Raw genomic sequence first — 21,944 nt, forward strand, 5'->3', positions numbered from 1 at the left:
CAAAATTTACGGGACGCAACTGTATTCAGCGAGTAAACCTATTTCGCTCGACCAACTTTTATATACGATTGTCTAATTATGATGTATTTATCGTGCTGTAGTGTCTCATAGGTAACAGGACTAACAAGCTGGATGACCAGGGCGCAGTCTCGAAGCCAGAGCACTGATGGTGGGATGCTTCTGTTTGCAGTAATTTGAGTTATAAATGGTTGCAGTCGTTTTTCACCCTTATTCCACTAAAAGTTGACTTGCAGTTTAATGCAGCTATATATTGCGGCGGTCAGCCCGGTATCGTTAGAACTGCGACCATACCAGTAAGACGATTTTTATTGGCGAAAATGTACATGAGTGCAAACCCCGAACTTCTCTAGAACTGAGATGAAGAAGCGTCGCTCTTTCAGAGTTTGCCCACGGCTTGTGTACAGGTAGCGTATGAATTTCCAACAAAAGCCATTGCTTATTTCCACCCAGCTATTTCGTGATCCTCTGGAGGACCTGAAGTTTTGTAGTCAGGTTCTTAAATGATGATCAACAGGACGGCCAGTCAACGTCCTCGTTTTGTTGTTGTACGTACGTTTTGTTATACATGCCGCGAAGCCCTCTGAGAATTTTCATATCGCGTAAAAAATCCTGAAGCGTGTGGCTGCAACCAACTTCTTTTTTTCAACAAAAGTAACACCACTTAACCTGCTCCCGCAGGTTTATATTAGAAATCAACCAACAAATGAACACCATAAGAGGAAATCTCATATCGACAACCTGATATAAACTGGAACATTCGTGATGTAAAGCTTCTGTTTAACAACTTGCTTTTCGTATCATTCAGTAAACCCTTTACGACTATTCCCAGTCTCTCCCCTAAACTGTACTGCTTAGGAAGTCAAGAAACATTTGACAGAGCTGGCGAGGGGGTTGCTAACCACGTGACCATTGTATTTTTGTCCGTAGCCTAGCAACAACGGGTAGGAAAGCGTTGGTAACGTAGCGCAGGATTTCACTAAATTGCAGTCTGTGCAAGTACTTTAAACCAAATTCGTAACCTTAGTAATGCACTTACATGGTTCCGCGTTTTGTATTAACCTATGAAATCAGTATAGTGCCCAACATCAAATATCAACAAGGTAACAAATGAAATGGTCAAAAAAGAGTCGCGTTTGGGTAGGTAGTTTAGGTGAGGCTAGTTGCGAATCCCTATTTGAATCCCACATAGGTCCCTGTTTTCTCATTCACTGAGATGGTCACCATCGTTTAGGATAGGAACATTAACTTGTTGCTGTCTGATGAATTCCACATGTGCTTACTGACTGGCTTACTACAAACTAACAGTGGTCAGTTTTTCGTTGATGATGCAATGTACAATAATTTGACAAGCTCACTCAAGTACTTCACTGAAGTCTACATGTAATGCTGATGGACAATAACGAAACAGCTGCCTCCAAGTAAAAGTTCATATAAGGTGAGCTATCCAAATTATCGGGTCACTCACTTAAAGGCGGTAAAATTATCTTCAACAATCATCACTAGCTGAATATTCAATATCAGCCAAGATCTGCCAACAATTAGCAAAGCCTGACCGTCCAACTTTTTTCCCAATCTTGATTGGACCGGATTTTAAGACCTTTGTTAGCAACCTGAAAACAAAATCCCCCGTAGTTTGAGCAACGAAATACATGTGTTGCTGAACTATACAAAATTTCAGTGCAATGGCCTTTTACCTTGACCCAGTGGGTTCTCCTTATATGGCATCTTGTCAATAACTAGGTTTCTGCCAAATGTTGCGTCTCAGGTTACATATTGCTGATAATTGCATATTTTACGTGAACAAGACTGGTTACACTGCCTTGTTGCACGAAAATCAGGTGTCAATATCCGGAATTATCGAAACTAGCGGTGATACGATTTCCTCGAGTTTCATTTCATCTTGCCTCCCTCCTAACACAACCGTCATAAAAGTAGCCTGGTAACTGACACAAAACACAAAGTAACGCTTCAATATTTCGGTACAAAAACAGTGTTGCAGCCGTTTGATCAACCGAGGTTCTTCTGTAGGTTAAGTTGATCTGTGCTGAAAAGCCAAGAAGCACTGTATAGCGGCTTCATCTTTATTGAGAATAAGCAACAGCGCGCATTCCACAAAACTGAAGGGGAGGTTATAACCCGTAACCTCCTGGCTAGTAGTTTGAGCACTTAACCGTCTGACCATGAGCAGCTGATCAAAAGTGTGGTCAACCCACTCGTCCTTCAGTCACGGAGGTCACATCACGTGGTCACGTAGTAACCGGTTCAAAACCCCCTGGAGAGTTTCGTGAGAGACTGATAGTGAGTTCCAATAGAGATAAAACAGCCATAAAGTGCTCCTCCGCTCCTCGCCATAGATTGGCTTCATTTAAAGAACGGAATCGCAATTGAAAATTATCAAATCCCCCACAGTCAACCGCCTAGCCGAACGCTAAACAAGCTCCTTGTCTTTGAGAAATACACCCATTTGCAAATCAATTTGGGTTTTGCGAGAAACTCAACTAAATCTCTCGTTCATGGTATGCTACAACTAAGTGTGCTGCATACAGGTGGTACGATATCGAGATATCGCAGTATATTTTCATATGGAAAACTACTCACGATGTCGAAGAGTTTTCAGCAACCTAATTAGTAGTTTCTTTTATGAAAGCTCCTTGTACGTTTCTAATGTTGACAATTAAGTAGCCTAAATTCCCGTTCAATGTCGATTGAATCTATAACCAACTTAGGAACCTAGGGTATGTTAGTCACGCTAAGTTAGTCCCCAGATTCACTACGCGTGAATCTGTTCGAGGTGCTCTCAAACGCTGGCACTTTACTCTGATGGTTTAGTGCCTTTTTGCCTTGAGATTTCTGTGGCCAAAAAATGTATCTATCTAGTATAAGCACGAGGTAGTATTATACACGGGGGTCACTATCCTAATAAGATATTTCATTTTACCTCCTAAAAGCACATGCTAACGGGGATCATTCCGTAGTATATATTTTTAGATTGGCCGAGTTCATCTTATCTAACGGGTTGCCGGATTTTCGGCCTGCATGTTGAGGCAACTAATGCATATCACTTGCACGTACAGTTGGCTTTTCTTCCACCAGTTTGCCGTTCCCAGCATACGGACCAACAGCACGGTTTCGCTGCCTTTGTTCTTTGTTTTTGTGGACCCAAATGTTTAATGTGAAGAAAGCGCGGTCCAAATTTTTGTCAGAAACTTCTTCAGGTTTAGACCTTTTTTGGAATTACAACCTATCAAAATGGTGTTTTACATATTAGATTGGACACCATTTTTGAATATTTTCTACCCTTCTCTCAGGCAAAATTTATAGTTCCCAGCGCAAAAGCTTAGTTTGGCTCAAAAATTACGATGTTGTTTGTTAGGTTGGTTTCATAACCTCTCAAAACGGCTGTAAACGCTACAAACAGCAGCCTAAATCCGTTGAAAGTACTGAATCAAACCATGGATTGTCTTGTGGAAATACAGGTGACAACCATCGCTGAATGAATCAGGAGTTGCTTGCTTTAACCCAACTTGTGTTTACGATGGAAGTTGTAACAAATTGCAGCTACGTTTTATCCACACACAAGTGGCGCCAGATCAGGACTTGGTCGAACAGATTAGTACAGATGCCTCTGTCAATTTTGGCCGGAAAGTTGTGTCCCTTCTCCGAGTTCCGTATTTCGAATATAGCACAAATGCACATTTGTTACCCATGTAGATTGACACCATAAATTTCATTGCTCCACCAACTTACCACCGGGTTTAAAGTAGGTCTCTTATATACCGGCCGCCCGAAAATGTTATACTGAAGGCTACCCATTAAAGGCACTAAGGCTTATAAGTAAAACTTGATCTTTCAGGCTCATCGATGTAGGATCCAACTAAAATTTCTGATTCTTTGGCGCCAATGATTGCAAAACACCGACACATTCATTGGATCAATAAACTAGTAGTCTTCTTGTCACCTTCATGAACCACATTAAATCGCGCCACCAGTATTATAAAACTGAATTAGCCGGCCTCAAAAATGCCCATACTATGCTACGCTGCTGAGACACGTTAGACATTTAAATGTATCATAGCGGTACGGAACTTTTATGATGTTATCAGCTGCCAAAATATCCAGCTCAATCAATTTACTTACAGAAGAATGACTGCAGTGACAACGGCCCTTAGCTGCCACGTTGAAAGCTATACATAAGCCTCGAAAAAGGGAAATAACCTGGATGCTGCCATGAGATCCGTTTTTCTGTTTTAATGGCTTGCAAGTAAGGAGACGGCAAAGCCTACGGTCTTCGAGCCTTCAACAAAAAATCCACAGCCATCAAGTCTCTAGGGGACCTGAGACTTCACACCAAACCCCAAAGTGAACACAACGCTCACATTCAAAGTCCTAAAGCAGAGACTTGTTCAGTGAGCCCAAAAAAGATCTACGATTTTTATACAAAAACCAACAAAACTAAATTTCCAAGTTTGGATTTCTATTAACACACTGTCGATGAGTTTGTGGTCATCTTATTTCAGGGTCAAAATACCATGTATGCAAAACCGTTTCGGGAACTTTGTGCCAGCGAATGTTAACACCACCACCCAGCAAGACTAAGATGCCAGTGCAGCTGCATCATTTGCCCGTGACGGTTTCTGTCAGTTATTCTAAATATTCTACGGACTGTTTTATGAATGACAGGCATGCGAGCCACTTACACCAACCACTCCAAATCACTCTCAGATACTTATCTGCCATAACGCCGTGTCGATTTACTCTGATATTAACCTAAATGTAAAATTCCACCACTGGTCACCCAAAATTTCCCCCATCATTGCTTTTTGGCCTCCCTTTCGGCCCGTTTTACCTACTCTGAATAGCGCACGGAGCATTATGTTGAACGTCAGTCATCTGTTTCTTATTAATTGTTCCATTAACCACAAAACGAAGTTTGCAGGTTGAATAAATCAACAAGTAAATCAAAGTACCTTGAATCTTTTGACACAAATTTGGCTAGGAAATGCTTAATAGCTGCCTAAAACTGGCATAAATATGAAACCATGCAGCAAAGAATATGCTAGTGCTAACTAACTCGAATTACTGTACTCTGAAGTCCGCGTTAAAATATACACTCTGCTTAGCATGATAAAATAAAATCAGAATTCCAGTAATTACCTCCAGTATCACATGAGCCTGCAGCACATATTTCCGTAGGTGCTACTGGTCAAGCTCCTTGCACGCACTGTGGTAAATATGGTAGCTTTCACAGAAGAAACCGTCTTGAGCATGCATATACGTAATGCACTACTCATAAGGTTGCCAAAAATTCTTAAAAAGCCTACGACCGGTTCCGCCCTTCTTGGGCCCATCAGGTTGATGCGGTCCCCGAGTTTCCTTCAACCTTATGTTATACTTGAAACCAAGTTGCACGGACTTAACAAAATTTGATCATGTGTGTCCGGTTGCACTACTCATAAAGTCACAATATCCCAAATATCGTAGCAGCTGTAACATGAGGCGGCTTGGTGCAGCACATTCAGTTGCCTGGAAGCATCTTAAACAACAGATTCAGTTAGATTACAGGTGAGTCTCTCGTAAGACCTAACTTGTTTGAAAATGAGTGTATTTAGTCTCCAGAATATTTAATTTCCTCAAAAGAAGGGTCTTCCTCTTCACAAAAACAGTTATTTGTAGAAGAGCATAAACAGTTTCCTACTGTCTCTGAAAAAATCCAAACAAGTGACAGCGGCCCACCACTAGCATTGGTAATCCTAATCTAGAAGTACTCTTGATTTACACCTGTAAATCTGGTGTACAACTCCGGTTTGGAAAAGTCATTTTGGTCAGAAAAGACCTTTATAGAGAATGCAGTAAAAACATCTCCTGTCTTACCGCCAGTTTCAAAAAATCATTACTCAATCGCACAGCTAATGGTATCAACTGTGCACGCGTTGGTACCTATGTTGTCACAGATGAGTAATGGTCACTGGCATACTGTAATGTATGTGGACTTAGCGGACGCGTAAAGCATACCTTCCCTAGCAAAGGTGATGGTTAGAACGATTAGGAGACCTAATAACGCTTAAAGTTATTTCGTATGCAGCCGGGCGTAATTGTTGACCTTGAGGAAACCAATCTTTTGGTATTTAAGTTCCCAACACCTCCCATGTCTGATCCAGAAAACAATTTTAATAATTTTCCAACTCTTTTAATCATAATTAGCCGGTCTCACTCTCATACAACTGAAATATCTTGATCCTAAAAATTATCGTGTTCAAAAGAAAGACAAACGTTTGGCACAAAAATTCGGACTACAAATGCTCGTTACTTCAAAGTAGGTAGGGTATTGTGAGATATTGATTTCTAACTGAGAATTTGAAAAACGTGTACACGTACACGTGTACGTTTACACCGTATTGACAGCCAACTTCACTGAGAATGGGTGAAAGGTGTAATCAGTAGAAATTCACCGAAGACCGAATTATAATCAGAAAGAAGCAAGTTTACGAACAAAACTCAGAGTTTCAGGTATGACTTCATAGACCCAAAGGTTCGACAGCTACTGGTAAAACATGTCAAGGGTTTTTAAGAGCAAGTGAACGCATACTAGAAAAATTGTTATTTGATCGCGTTTCTTGATGATTCAAACTTGCGACTTAGGTCTGAAGTATAATGTGATTAAGAGGGACTAGGTGAGTGTACCTCACTCACTGTGTATAATTTGCTGTGAATGGTGCACTGCGACAGCAACCCCGGGTGAATATGCAGATGTAGGCTGTCCTGTGAAAACCGTATGTGAAGATTTGAGCAGGCTCTTGCCATGCACCTGTATATATCGATAAGCCGGGAGTTCGTCACATCAGTTTAAATAAATTGAATAATGCCTTCATCTAAAAGCATGAATGCGGAATCTCCCGTAATTGTTACCCATTCATACTTTAATGATTATAGTTTTAGACCCAAGTATCCCTCTCTATGAATGACTCTCGCCACATCTTTAACTGAGCACAACAACAAGGTACCTGAAAAATCTAAACAATCGCTTACAGGCGCCCTTGCAACAAGCCTTTTGCTCATACAAGAAAGTGTCAGTGCTGCCACGGTCTACAAACCAGAGCAACTAACAAACAAACACAAACAGATGTTGTCCATTCAAGAGTGTCTTGTACGCCATACAAACGGAGGACGAGACCACGGAAAAAACCGTTTCACTGAGCAACCTATCTATTAATACGCCCATCTTGTAATTTTTTCATAAAAGTCTTAGAGGACTATTAAACAGCCTTTAAAATAGCATTTTCGTATGCTTGCCCAATCGTGACTTGTATTTATCTCAATTATCAAACTTTCGACGGCACAAGCGGCCTACACTAACGCCTACCACCATATAATTTTAGCAAGCATGATCCTCCGAAGTCTCAGTAAGGCATCAACCTTATGCGTCAACGCTTATTTCTAGAGAGCCTATGACTCATACTTTAAACGCCTTGTCCTTCGCACTCACACGTTCACAACAAGAAGATGTATAGTGAAATTCAGTGATGTTCTCTTCGATGAATAAGATGAGGTAAGTTGATTACCTCATGCTTCAAACATTGTTGTTAATGCCATTTAACGCGACCTTTGATTAGTGCAACTCCAATCTAATCTCTGTGGCTTGAATTGTATCCTATAGCGTTCCGTCAAACTGAGTCTACAATGCTTCGGAAAGATAGTATGTCACCTGATTGCTTTAACCATAATATTTTCGAAAAAGTTTTGGTTTTAATTTCTTAAGCTCCTTCAGATACCTGTTACTTGAGGTCTTTTCTCCAGCTGATGACTTCTAAAGAAAATGTATAAAATTGTACACCAGTGCCTAACATGGCAATTTAGATCACCAGTCTGTGAGCAAAAGTCTAACAAAAGTGTAACTTTATGACTGCGGCCTGCGGCGCTTACACCTACAGAGCCTTGTTTACAATACACTGCCATAAGCCTTTGTAAGAAACTAGTTTAACAGAATATGTAGTCCAAGGTACAAAGTAGTTTCAGTTTTGATTCTGCAGTCAGAGATTGTTCAAGATATGGCCCAATCGTATTGCTGTGCTGTACTGAAATTGTGGTTAGATGCGAGGTGCTTCCGGTCCAATGGACTACTTTTGAAGCCAAAAGTGTATTTTGCACATCACAAGATTACTGTTTCCGTGTTTTCTACATTTACCAAGCGCTCTACATCCATTTGTTCAATACATCGTCGTAAACGTCAGCCGAGTAAATAAATAAACCACGCCATTCCATTCCATTAGGAGGGTCATCCATTTTACATCCAGAATATGCACGCTTCTGCCCTCTCTTAGAAATGTGTAAAACCAAATAGATACGCTTTTACGTGATTCGTCTTAAGCTTTTCCTTTTAGTTTAGTTTTGCTTGCTTTAATGAATGTCTACAAGCTTCCCAACTGCATGACTAGTGCTAAAAATTTAATACCTTTTAATACTTTCCGACCACTACTGCGTCTAAAGTACATTTAGTGACTTAAGTTTATAGCTTTTACATAAGTCGACACATCTGTCTATAAGATTGCAGCAGATAAACAGCACTCACTGCAAACCTCACCGCTATGCACAACTACGCACTGATGATGTCACCTCGATTGGTGATGAAACGTTTGCAACCAAATTGCCCAGCTCAGCGAACAAACCTACTACCATCTACGCTACCTGAGCTACCGACATTCTCCTCTATAGAAAAGAGAGACTCTGTCTTCCACTACATCAGAATTCCAGAAAGAAGCAATTACAACATGAGCAAAAAACTAACCTGGAATAAGCGCCTGTGCAAAATGCTTTTGTGTTTCTACCGTAAAACATGAGTATAAATCAAATGTTTTCACTCTTACGCCACTCAGTGTCATTTGGAACTCAGGTAAACTATGGTTGAACGGTCTTCAGGGCACATACGGGCTAACCATTTCAGGTGCAGGTATGAAAACACTTCTGTGTTGTAACCGTGTGTCGCCAAAGTCGGTAGGCTGAAATGAAATTTGTGGAAAACGTAGTTTGATTTCGCAGACAGAAGTTTTGTAGCGGTCTCCGCTACTTTTGGTAACACCAAAAGCGTTTGTGCGAGCCCATACTCGACTTACTCAGTTCCCTTAAAATAGGATTAAACTTAAAGTGCATGACCATACATTTAAGGTACCTATTATTCGGGTTTATTTGAATAGACGTTTTCAACATGTGAATATTCTGATTCCAAACTTCTTCCGACCTTGAGTATCCATCGGTTTTTCTTTTCGGAATAATATTAGTGGGACTTCATGCCGGCAAACTCACATAGAATTAACTTATAGGGCATGTGCGTTTGTCTTTTGCGCACCCTTGCTATCAGCCCTTGAACCGTCACTAAAACTCCGTTAGGTGCTTATTCTTAAAAAAAATCCCAGCCGATGTTGTGAGACTACGTATAGAGGAAGACGAACTATTCTTTTGGAGATTAATGTATCATAGTGATATGGAAGGCACAATACCCAGGCATTCCCGTGAAGGACAATCCAAAAGCACACACGTTACACTGTGGTGTACGAGAGCAAGAGAGCACTGTGGGTGGTGTGGTGTACGAGAGCAAGAGAGCACTGTGTATCCTTAGAAGACTTCGCACACGGCGGTCTAAACTGGTATCCCTGCTAGAATCAACTTAAAGCCGGTAACGTTAAGGGGTCAGTAGATGAAAACACGCGTTTACTCCCGAACATGAAAGATAAATGATCAGTCTACTGATATTACCCAAGGTACTAAAGCGTAAAAATATTCAGGGTTGCTGCATTTGCCTCCAACCACATACGTCATACAAACAAGGGTCCACAGCTACGAACTGGAGGTTCCGTGACATATGATCTGTCGCATGTCAACAGACTCTTCAAATGGCCGCATTTACTTGAGGATAAGATATTACACAGTAGCAAAGCATCTCCCATATCCACAGCAACATCTTGCTGGAATCAACGGGGCAGTGACAAATTAGGAACCTAGTCAATACTAAAACCCCGAATGATGAGGAAAATCAAACGATATAAGCAACTCTCTATTCAGCGCCAATTAGAGTCAGAAACCTTATTATCCGAGAATTCTAAACGCCGAGTTACTTAAGAACGGCAGTGAAAACTGTTTTCATTGGCCAATACTAATACCACGAACTCACAAGGAATTTCTTGTTGTTCCTTCGTTTACAAACCATACCCGTGTAATAAATACCTCGTTTTCATACGTATGGTTATACATCGTCGCTTTATAGTGCTTTATGTATCACTGATTTTTCTCAAAAACATGCGTATCACATGCATGTAGAAACCATGTAATTCTGCAGGGTTTATGTTTTAAAAATCGCTACACCCTTGACAAAGACATAGTGTAACTGAAGCAAAGCTTAAAAACACCCTTGCAGTGCACATAAACCAAAGCGAAGTTGTAATTTTTATTAAAATCCCACGGAACCCTTAATGAACTCCTCATAGGTAACAAAAATAAAAGATATAAAAGTTGTAGTAATAGGGATACTCGTTTGCATACGTTATTGCATAATTTTTATTACAATCCCACGGGACCCCTAAAGAACTCCTCAAAGGTCACAAAAATAAAAGATATAAAAGTTGTAGTGATAGGGATACTCGTTTGCATACGTTATTGCGAGGTTGGTTTGTGTGTTAGCATTCTCAGGCAAGGCAGAGCAAAGCCTGTTGTGCCATCCTTTTAAATAGATCTATGAGCATCCGCACTAGGAAAATTGTGAGCTGCTCTACTAATGTTTCATAAAACTGATAAATATAACAGGAAAACTCTCCAATCCTTATTTGGTTGTAAAATCCTGCACCCACCAGATTTGAGTTCAATGTATGTCCCCGTATCAATCACACCGGAAGATTCATTCCCTCTGGTTGCTTTAAGTGGGATTATCGTTGGGGCAGATATCCCCCCAGTTAACGGCATGATCCACTACGACAAACCCAACCACTTGAAAATGTGTCTATTTATTTCCTCGCACGCTAATGGACAGTTAGTGAATTAAAACGCTACGGATCAAGGCTAGTCCAAGAGTTATATGGGTCACACGCGAATCAACTGTGTGGCGCATATTCGGCGGATGGAATTACTGATCAACACTAGCGATAACTAGATATTTGTGCTGCAACTTCCAGCCACCTCGGGCCAAAAAACCTACGCGGGAAACTTGATATGAAAACCGATGGCGCCTGATAACATAGAGCAGCTCACGACTGCCACCAAACCACATTCCGGTCGGCGGAATCGTAGGCAAGTTCCTGTCTGCAGACTTCTGATATTCGCAAAGAAGGCCAACCTCCGTATGTTACTCGGCAGAACGATCGCGTAATTGCTGGTCATCCTGAGTTTCCAGGGCACAGTTGTAGGAAGATAGCTGACAAATTACAAAGTAGCCAGTAGAAAGGAGCTGACAGGAAACTCGAAAGCGAGAGATAGGCATAATTCAAGGACGCACTTGCAGTCGCACGTATCAAGGCCGCTCACTTCAGACAGGCTTTCTGGATATGTTGGGGATTTAATTTTCCGGCCACGTCTAGGAAAGAAGCCCTATTTCCCACGTTTGCCAGGTGCCAAAATAAGGTCGGTTCAATTCTTACCGTTCAAAGTTCCTTCCGTGCCTATAACGCTACAGAGGTACCCAAAAAAATACCAGGCATAAACCCGATAACTATTCAGGGTCTGATTATCTGTGACCAGCTTTATCAAATACGGATTCTCCGTTCGCCCTTTTCTATAACTGGTCAGTTTTATAACATTGCTGGGATCGCAGAGAAAAGTACCCTTGGTTTATATCAACAAACCGTTGGCTTATGTTTGCTTCCAGATCGTCGTCATCAATAACGGAAGGGAGAAATCTTACGCCTTTATCTGCCATTTACAGTTTAAACGGGTTAGGCACTATAGTATCCAGAAAACCTCCTTAAGTTGGATAGTTAGACTATTGCAAAGCCAAAATTCACAGGTCACTGCGAAAGGAACAGTTTCACAATCGAGAAGGCACAAACGAATTTTTCCCAAAAATTAGTAATGTGGAAGCTGTTGCTTAATTTATTCGTGAATAGTTCGCCACCGAATCTGAACTGTCGTGCTTTACATTTGCGGGTACTGTGAGATTTGTGGGCTGTCTCTTCGCGAGCGCTGCGGTAATCGGACGCACAAGAGGTAACGAAATGAGAAGTGGTGTTAAATACATAATGTTTCACACTTGCAGAGGCTCGTTCCTGCAAACAGGTACCTGTTTTCTCAAAAGCTCCCGGTATCGCGTCCAACTTCCACATTTAGATCACGTAGAAGATGCTCAAACGGAAGAATAGGCTAAAGTAGAAATGTAGAAGGGGGGAAATAAAGCAAACCTACGCTAAATGGTTTATAACTTTTCACCTACCGCAATCCAAGAATCTGAGTAACCTGTAAGCGAATGCGGTAAGCATGTAATTTCCGTACTCCTCAACTTAGAGCCTTGCAACATAATTCCTCGGGTAGCTCTTTTCTGAGGCCTCCGTTCGTGGTTGGACGAGTGGATATAACTCAGTGTCCCTAGGCAAAACTTGATAGTCCATCGGCTAAAGATCCAGAATTTCAGGTGCCCTATATAGTCTACTGATCGTATACCAGCGACTATCTTTTTGGGTGTGCGCTTGACATTATCAACACGGTATCAATTTCTAGGCGATCCGGCGGGACTTTCTCAAAACCTATCTTAGAACCCCGCGGGTGTCGGCCGTGAGAGGAAAGCACAATTACCCTCGTGGTGGTTCATGCTCAGTGTGCAGTCTTCTCACGGTGGAAAGAGGGGTGCATACTGTAAGACGGCCTAATACCCAGATACACCCCTATATCCAGCCTGACTATCCATCGTCACCTTGCGTCGTGAGGGCGTATTAACATTTTCACAGGAAGACGCATCTAGTCACATTTCACCGTTAAGCTGGGTTGTCAGTCTGACTCTCACCTTCAATGTTCAGCAGCTTGAAGTCAAGAGAAAGGACTGGGGTCGTCAAAATACTTTGAGGTCATTACCCCAGATCATAAAACGTATTGGCCGCAATGTATGAACCCCCGAAGACACTCGTCATAGCATGTTGGGAATAGGCTTTGGCTGTACCACTTCTGAAACCTAAAGCGTAACGCTCAAGAGATTCGACTGTATCTCCCGGTGCGTTCGTTGATCTTCGGGCTTATTGGGTAGTTCGCTGTGGAAAACCAATTCAGAGGCCCTTACTAAGTTGAAAACATGACATCCAAGATTATCACTTCATTGTCTGCACGGTTCAAGCTGCCCATGCAAACGACCGTACTTTCAGGGCAGGGGGCTGGTTGGTAAGAATTTGCATTGGACTGAAGTATTAGGATGCTTGTGTTTAAAAGCCTCGCCCCTCTATAAATTCGTTTGGTGTTTTGGCACGACTCATGGGCCTGCAGCTTGCCGGCGTCAGACGAACACCAGAGTTAGAAGCACGTGAGATAGCTGCCTCTTGCTGTAATAATGGAGTCAAAGTATCGCGTTAAAACCGTTTGAACAATTTAAAGAAGTTTCTTGTCCAGCGTGCCATACTCTTCAGTAGACTGGAGTGAAATCCTCTGATTTTGGGTAGGCGAAAGATATCAGTCTAAGCACAAGGTGGCCAACTTCGGCCAGTGTGAGTTTTGAATGCACTGAATTTTTAGTACATAATTATTTTCACAGGCATGAGTGTGATGGGATGGGATCAACTGAGTATTTTAGCACGCTGTGCAATTTCAGGACCTAGGGCAATCAGGTGAAATTTTCCATGGAACTGGGCATGGTTGGTCTATATTGGAAGTACCACACGTATTTTTTAAATACCAACTTCTATTGTCCTGATTTGGTGTTCTGTTCGGCTAAAGAATTTGTGGATTTTGGTCCCGCACCGGTCCTGCACCTGCCCAAGTGATGTTTCATCACTGAGAGGGCCAGTAGCCAGAGTCTTCGCAAAGAAGTTTGGGCCTTACGTCTAGTAGTCACCACAACCATCCGAGATGATATTGCTTAATACGATAGCGCACTAGCTTCTTGGGCCTTATGGTCATATCCGTTCTGCATTCTGCTGGAACGTACTGGCCGGTTTCCGCGCATGGCCAAGCGGCGTGACAGAAGACGGGACGTGGAAACAAAAATTACTGAGAAAGGATAAAATGGAAGTCTCTGGGTGTGAGTTTTTCGTTTACGCGCGTAAGAACTCAAAATGATGAAGACTTCTTCCACCGCGACCGAGTAGGGCTTTGTCTGTTACAGTGGACTGTGTTTATCAAGAGCTAAATCAGGCAACATATGCTGCGCCTCTGAGGCACAGTTGACGGGCGGCTTACCAGGTTCTGTCCACGCGTTCTGTTGTGCTATTCAAGTCAACATCACCGTGTGGTCTGCACCGGATCCAGTTGTGGTCAGTAAATTTTGTCCGTTGGCAGCAAGTGCTAGATTGGGCCAAATTTATGTGAGAAGTGTGTGTGAGAGTTATGTGAGATTCAAATCTTACCTGCATGACAACAAACTGCTGTGGCAGATACTATAGTGTAGAAAGGAGTCCGAATTAAGAATAGGAATCTGAAGAAATCCGTTGTGCTGTTGTGGCCGTTCGTGAGGCGGGAATGGGGTGGGGTTGCATCCCACTATAAAGCAAGCCCGTCTGCCATCTGCGTCAGGAATGAACGGGTGTTCAATCGAATTAAAAATAGGAATCTGAAAAAATCCGTTGTGCTGTTGTGGCCGTTCGTGAGGCGGGAATGGGGTGGGGTTGCATCCCACTATAAAGCAAGCCCGTCTGCCATCTGCGTCAGGAATGAACGGGCGTTCAATCGTTGCGATCCCTGGGTTGAGGATCTTGTGGGTGGGACAGATCTCTATAGGGGTACTCGCAAAAATTCTCGGAGCGATTTGAATGCCAGGTTTCTGAAAGCTTCTTAGGGGCATTTTGCGTATTGGTACTTCATTGACGCAACCCGTCAGCGCCTCCTGAAGTAGTGAGTACAACACATTTTGTGATTAAATTGCCGGAAGTGATGGTAGGTCATTTGCCGATTTTCGCACTGGAGCTCGCTAAGGACCGCGCCAGGTTGGAATTCATTCATTGCATTCCGTTTTTTCCTGTTTAGTTGACTCGGAGAACTCATCTCCGTTTTGTCGGATCTCCCTGTTCTGTCGGCGTATTCCGGGCAAAAATGACTTGGTGGACGCTAATGATAAATTCTGACTAACCGGAGACGTGTTGGACATCGGAGACGGTTTGTGCTGCGAAGTTAAAATGGGAAAATCCCTCAGCACAGCGCGTTTCAGAGTTGTTTCAAAACGCAAAGCCGAGAGGTTTGTGACCGGTACTGGACGTGAAACACTCCATACGGTTTTTAACAAGGTGCACGGTAGTGAATAAAAGCTCAAAAGCAATCGGATTATGCGAGGAAAATTCAGGTTACCCGCTTCGTCGAGAGTGTTTACTGGCAGTACTGACACGATAGGAGTATTCCATCACTTCATGATGGAGGTAATGGGCTCTAATTCCATCCAAACACCTCGCCCTTTTGTTGGCATTCGGCGGGTCTATATCCAAATCTAAGGGATGTCCAGTGTCCACATATAGGCTGGTAAAGTCGAAAGATGGCATAGCTTACACCCTCTACCCCCGAAAAATGACCGATCAAGAGTAGCTTTTCGTGCCATACTGAAACCGCATTCGCAAGGGCGCACTTGCAACCTCATACCGGGTTCAAGAAGACAATCGATTTCACACGGGCTAGCTCCCGTTTGAGCAAATACATAATGTTTATCAAATTGTATACGCGTAGGTTGCATAATGCCTATCGCATTGCCGCCACGTGCCCACAACTTCTACGCAGATAGTGCCAACACCAACACTGACCGGTGCGGAAAGTTTTCTCGACTTCACTTTCTTTAGGCAGACGTGAAACCGGAAGCATTGCGCAGCTATCCGTGTTCCTTTGTTGCACTAGAATTCAATGAAAACACCTAATCTATATGGGAGCATAGTTTCAATTGGCATTGACTAGATCAATTCAAGGTCATTAACAGATGCCATAGCTACTGAAGGATAATTTTTTAAGTGCCAATGTAATGTTTGAATTTACCCTATTAGTTAGTGACCTATTGTGTGGCCATTTGAGCAGCAAAAATGTACTCAGTAAATAACCTCGTTGAGTCTCTTGTTCATAGGGAATAGATGATTCGCATTCGTTTCCTAAGCGAAGAAACGATCAACGAGTCCTAGTTCAACTGTTACTTTTGCCATTCAAGCCATGAATTCAAATACCCCCTTTACACCTATTGAATGTATAGCTATTGTGTAGAACACGATAAGCTTTAATGCGCATTCACAGAATCTGGCGCGTTGTAGTGTGAAATGACATGAACTCTCCGAGAAAACAAAAGCAAAAATCCTGCACCGTCCACCATTTTTCAAGTGAGACCGTGATATGAAATATCATAGTGGAGCAAATGACACTGAAAAATCAAGAGGCCACTGTCTCTAGGCTCATTCCTCCTGCCAAATCGCTCTTTCACACTTCTGGCTTATGTGAGCGAAAACAGAAGTTGCTATCGGCACCAATTGTTCTTGTATTAATTGCACTTGTGGTTTGGCTGAAGTGAACTAAAAAATGTGTCCTTAAGTTTGCTTCTCTAGTGAAAAGCCCGTGTTTTCACAAACCGCAGAAATTTACTCACCTGGTTTGTCCCAAAATAACCTGTGGAAATTCAATTTGTGACCCATAGTTGTTGCATGACAAGCAAACAAGCTGAGCCATCTCACATAGGTTTTCTGCTGTGAAACAATGTATGGGGTGAGATGAGAATAAGCCCATGAATCGACAAGCGACACACACAGACCATCTAATGTCTGATTTTTGTATACGAGTTATCCCGGAACAAATAACCGTCCTCAATTCCTAGGTCTTCTGCCGTAGATAGCTGGTAGTATTTACACTTGGCGTTCCAGTAGAGCGACTGAGGAGTTGATTGTTCCTATTCTAAATGTTTAGGATGGTCTATTAATAGGGGTGCTAAGTCCTAGTATTGCAGTGTTTTGAGTTACTTCATAGTGTTAACATAGGTTACAAGCCTCGAAAGTGGTTCCAGACTTCAACTGACAGTCCTGGTAGTCAGCACATATCATCCTCTCCGTTTATTAACTACCACTGTCTCTTAAATTTGCGACGCTCTGTGATTGTACGAACCACAGGAACTAAGAACAGTATCGCCACTTTAAGACTTTTGAGATGTGCAGAACTTAAGCCCTACGAATTCTGTATTCAAAAGTAACGAGTTATGAGACCACGTATCTCTGACTGTACTGTGAGCACTGTCTTTGCCGCATTATTGTATTGTCATCCGGTGCAAGCATTCTTTTCAATGTGCTTCGCTAAGTGCGCACGAGTAGTACGTCGCGACTGGTCTTGTAAATGACGCATTTAACAAAAATGTGTCAGGCTCCGTATATGAGGAACCAGCGTTTGCATCCGCCAGACGTGTGGATACCTGCTCCTTGTCAGTTTCTCAGGGGAATGTGTTTTCAGGCCGTTGGATAAATGTTTCCACTTAGCTTGGTATGTATCAAACACAAGCTGCACCTTTCAACCCCTTTATCATAATCCATTCTTACTAGAGTTGATAGGTAGCTTATGCGCCATCATCCGCCAGGTGGATACCTGCTCCTTGTCAGTTTCTCAGGGGAATGTGTTTTCAGGCCGTTGGATAAATGTTTCCACTTAGCTTGGTATGTATCAAACACAAGCTGCACCTTTCAACCCCTTTATCATAATCCATTCTTACTAGAGTTGATAGGTAGCTTATGCGCCATGCGTCATGCAGCTCACATGTTCAGATCTGCTTGCATCTATGTTCCACTAACAGAGCTATCGAGGTGCCCCTCACACGAATCTTAAAATCGGTCGTGGTAAAGTATAATAATTTGGTAATTTATTGGACCCGGAATGGCAGCGTGTGGGACACTTGTGACTGCAGGCTTCCCACGTTAGAGGCCTTGATGAAACTCAGCTTACAACTATTTTTCGTAGATAAAGACTTCCACCCAAATGTACCGTGACCATGCACCCCCAGTTAACCAATAGCTAATACGGTTGGGTTTTTCTGTGAAGCCAACAAGCACCGATTGAGGAGTCCGTTCTTACTCATTTGCTTTGAATCACTCTAAACTTGATAGCACTTGGTTTGTTACGCATCACAACTAGTAGTGAATACATTCTGAACATTCATGTGTACTATGTTTTCTGTTTACTAGAAATTCTTCCTAGACACTTTATAGTCACAGAACCGACGAAAGCTGCTATGTGACTAGCCGACACGCTCCTGCAAATGCTTTTGCGAAGTGACCTTATAGACCCTGCAAGCCAGCAATTTATAAGCTGGTTTGTTCCTATTGATACGTTGAATGGGTGCAAAGTTCGCAGAGAAGCCAGCTGCAGTGTGTGTTTGTCATTCTTTCCAGATGCCTAATCAGTACTCGGATTGCAAATTCTGAACTCCAGCTCGATTGTTTGGCATGGTGTCCCGTTTTGGTAGCTGTCAAAAACTTCTTTTTCATCTATCTTCCGTACTTCATCAATGTAACTAGTCCGCTCTCATGATACGGAGATGGTCACGAAGCTCCCTGAAAATAAATTCTAACGAGACTAGCCATTCATGACTACAAAAGAATCTTTCTGGTGAATCCAGGATAGCAGATCCTTCCATTCCATCCTTCAAAGCAGTGCATTTTAGAGCTCCCTTCGCTAACTGTACGAGGTGTTCCTTATATTATTGCCTCTCATCTAGCGTTTGAATTTTGAATGTGTTGTACGCTTCTATTTCCTTGCAGGAATTTCCGTCAGTGGCACTCTTAGACCATTTTATCTTTGAGTCTGATCGCTGTAAGGACCTACGATGTATTGTCAGTTCCAATCTGTTATGAAGATGTGGTTTAATCAAAGTTGTCAAACCGATGCGTACCGTGATCAAATCTACTTTAAACTAAGTATTCCTTTTACTTTTAAATTTATTTTCTTTGGAAGGTGAAATAATCGGATTTCCAGAAAGGTAAAAACGTGCATTTTGGCCCGTAGTACGTAATATCAGATTCTAATTAACACAGAGTTGCGGTTAATTATTTTCGTTCGCTCCATCAATTAAACCGCTGTCATCGGATACAATGCGTCTGTAAACGCTGAACCCGGTACTAATGGCCGTTGTCCAGGGCAGATGAAGTGGCAATTTTTCCACAATTTTCATGAGAAATCGAGCTTACGGAAATGTTGGCGGCCACCAACTAGCGCAGGCTCCATGCAGAAGAGCCACTTGCGGCAAGCAACCTGATTACTTGCGGTTTGTAGCCGGAGAGTTTTTGTGCCGCTGTTTTCCTGCACGTGAGCTCACTATAAATCGCTGGGAAATAGATGAGTACTGTGGTATCGGTTTCTTTTTGTTTATAGCTTCAAACAGTCTTAGAAAATGGAGCGTCCTTCATTACATGGCTTGGTCCCGCTCCGTTGCACCGATGTACCTCCTACTTTTCTGTGTCGTTTACCGTATTTAGTATATTTAGTGCCAGCCAGGCGTTCATGATAAAGATTTGTGCTTTGTCATACGCGTCTAGAATTCGTTGGTTTTTCATCGTTCAATTTAGTCAACATTGCCTCACTGTCCGAGTTAGATGCAGTTCGGTCCAGGTTGGCCTTAGTATAGATGGCTGAAAACAACACATCAAATATTTACCTATATAATTATCCACTTGTTGTTGCGAATGCGCCCATTTCCACATCAACACAGTGTTTATACTCAACCGACATTTTGGACTGAGATGCGGTCTAACTGACACAACTGGTCCTTTCAAATTCACTTTCCTGTCCAAAACAGTTTGGGTTTCGTCGCTGACTCAAGTTTGTCCTTGATCGTTTTTTTTAACCGCCGTGTGCGTTTGCTTCTATTCTGAACAACAGTCTGGAAACCACTAATCCCCTTTAGCTCTAAAAGACAATATTTGCTCTTGAGTGCTGTTTGCTTCCGCGGCGCGCTGACTCAAGTTGTCCTTGATCGTTTTTTTTAACCGCCGTGTGCGTTTGCTTCTATTCTGAACAACAGTCTGGAAACCACTAATCCCCTTTAGCTCTAAAAGACAATATTTGCTCTTGAGTGCTGTTTGCTTCCGCTGCGCGTTTCCTCTGAGACATTTGCGCTCCTTTGCTCTCAAAATTCTGTAGAATGTAAAACACCCGGTTCAATCCGATTGTCCACTGTTTGTTTTTGGATGTTACACTGGTGACTTTTGTCGCTATTCTCCTATTTTCCACTCAGTATTACTTCGGGTCCCTTGCGTACGACAGTTCTCTGAGGTGTAAAAATGTCATATTACCGTGCTCCTTCACAGTCTCCAGCGAGGGTCACTGCTCACCTGAAGAACAAAATTTATGTATTCTTCAAGTTCTTATTTTTTTATTCTTTACTTGGCTCCCGTTGTGCATTTCCATGCATATATCCCCCGCCACATGACTAAGTACCAAAAGCTTGTCCGGCGCATAACTTCCAAATGACGTGCTTCGTCCAGATCAGTATTAATCTCGTTGAAAAATGTTGTACCTCCACGACCTAATCACATCTCTCTCATATAGGTTTCGATGATATAGAAATTTTCATTCCATATATTTAGAGTAGAGTTAATAGGTTTATCACAAGATTGTTGCATCACTGACTCCATAAATATGAATACACCGATTACCTTGAAGGAATTGCCTATTTCACTCACACTTCTACCGTAGAGGACATTACACATTCACCTCCTGACGACCCAGTAATACGAATTCCCTTAATACGAAAACTTGCTCTTTTTCTGGCTGCTCCCGTTTGGACGTCTAGTGGAGGACTAAGTTGCAGCCTGTAGGAACGTGACTGCGTCGATACCCGACCACCATAATAAGGTGACAACTTTAGGTTAGTTATGATTACAATATTCCTTGTCCACTTCCCTATCATACCCATTTCCAACCAAAAGCTCTGAGGTACTACGCACACTATGTGCAACTAAAAAAATTTGCAAGCAGACCAAGACACCGCTCTTAACTGGCGGTTGAAAAACTCATATCTTCTAACGACGAAAGGTAATGTAACCCCCACCTTCACTACGACTCCTAACTATAATCGTTAGGCCAAGGTGCACATCAGCTCTTAAACTTGCAAGAGTTAGACGTACGACGGGAAACACCAAGTGCATAACAACGAAAGGCACTGACATAAACAAAAACTCACTGCTATTATATTGAGATCAGAAGGAACTGAAATGATGAGTTTTCTCTTGACTTGTATAAGTTTACGTGGGACTATATATTCACTATATGGTCCAACTGTAAAATCCGTGGACCAGATGTAACCAGAAAATACAGGAAACTTGCAGAAAGCTTATGTACCAAGTAAGCTGATTGTCTATGTAGCGTTGCCTAGAACAAGCACTTAGTACCATCGCGAGACATGATACTCATGTACCAAACACTTTTGACCGCTTTCATTCGTAACTGTTTACTCTAGCCAAAAGCAACGACCTCACATGCCATATACCAATACCATACACAAATATACTCGCCTCAACCAAAAAGGCCATTGACGTAGCAAATGCATCCTATTCTGAACATGCTGCATCACATTAGATACGAAACTACCGGTCTGTTATCTCGCAGAACTTCATATACACTCTGGGTCTTGTAATTTTGAAACGTCCAAAATCTGCGGCTGGTAAGTTTTAACAGAGTATTACCTCAGAAACAAAGTCAGTGACGGATCCATTTGCACAATACTCTCGTTTTCAATAAGATAAGAGACAAATGCGGCGCGGACGGGAGTTTGTGCCTGCAAAGACCAATTTTCACGTTGATGAAGATCGGTAGCTGCA

Source organism: Opisthorchis viverrini, assembly GCF_000715545.1.
Source record: "Opisthorchis viverrini unplaced genomic scaffold opera_v5_8, whole genome shotgun sequence".
Taxonomy (NCBI): Eukaryota; Metazoa; Platyhelminthes; class Trematoda; order Opisthorchiida; family Opisthorchiidae; genus Opisthorchis; species Opisthorchis viverrini.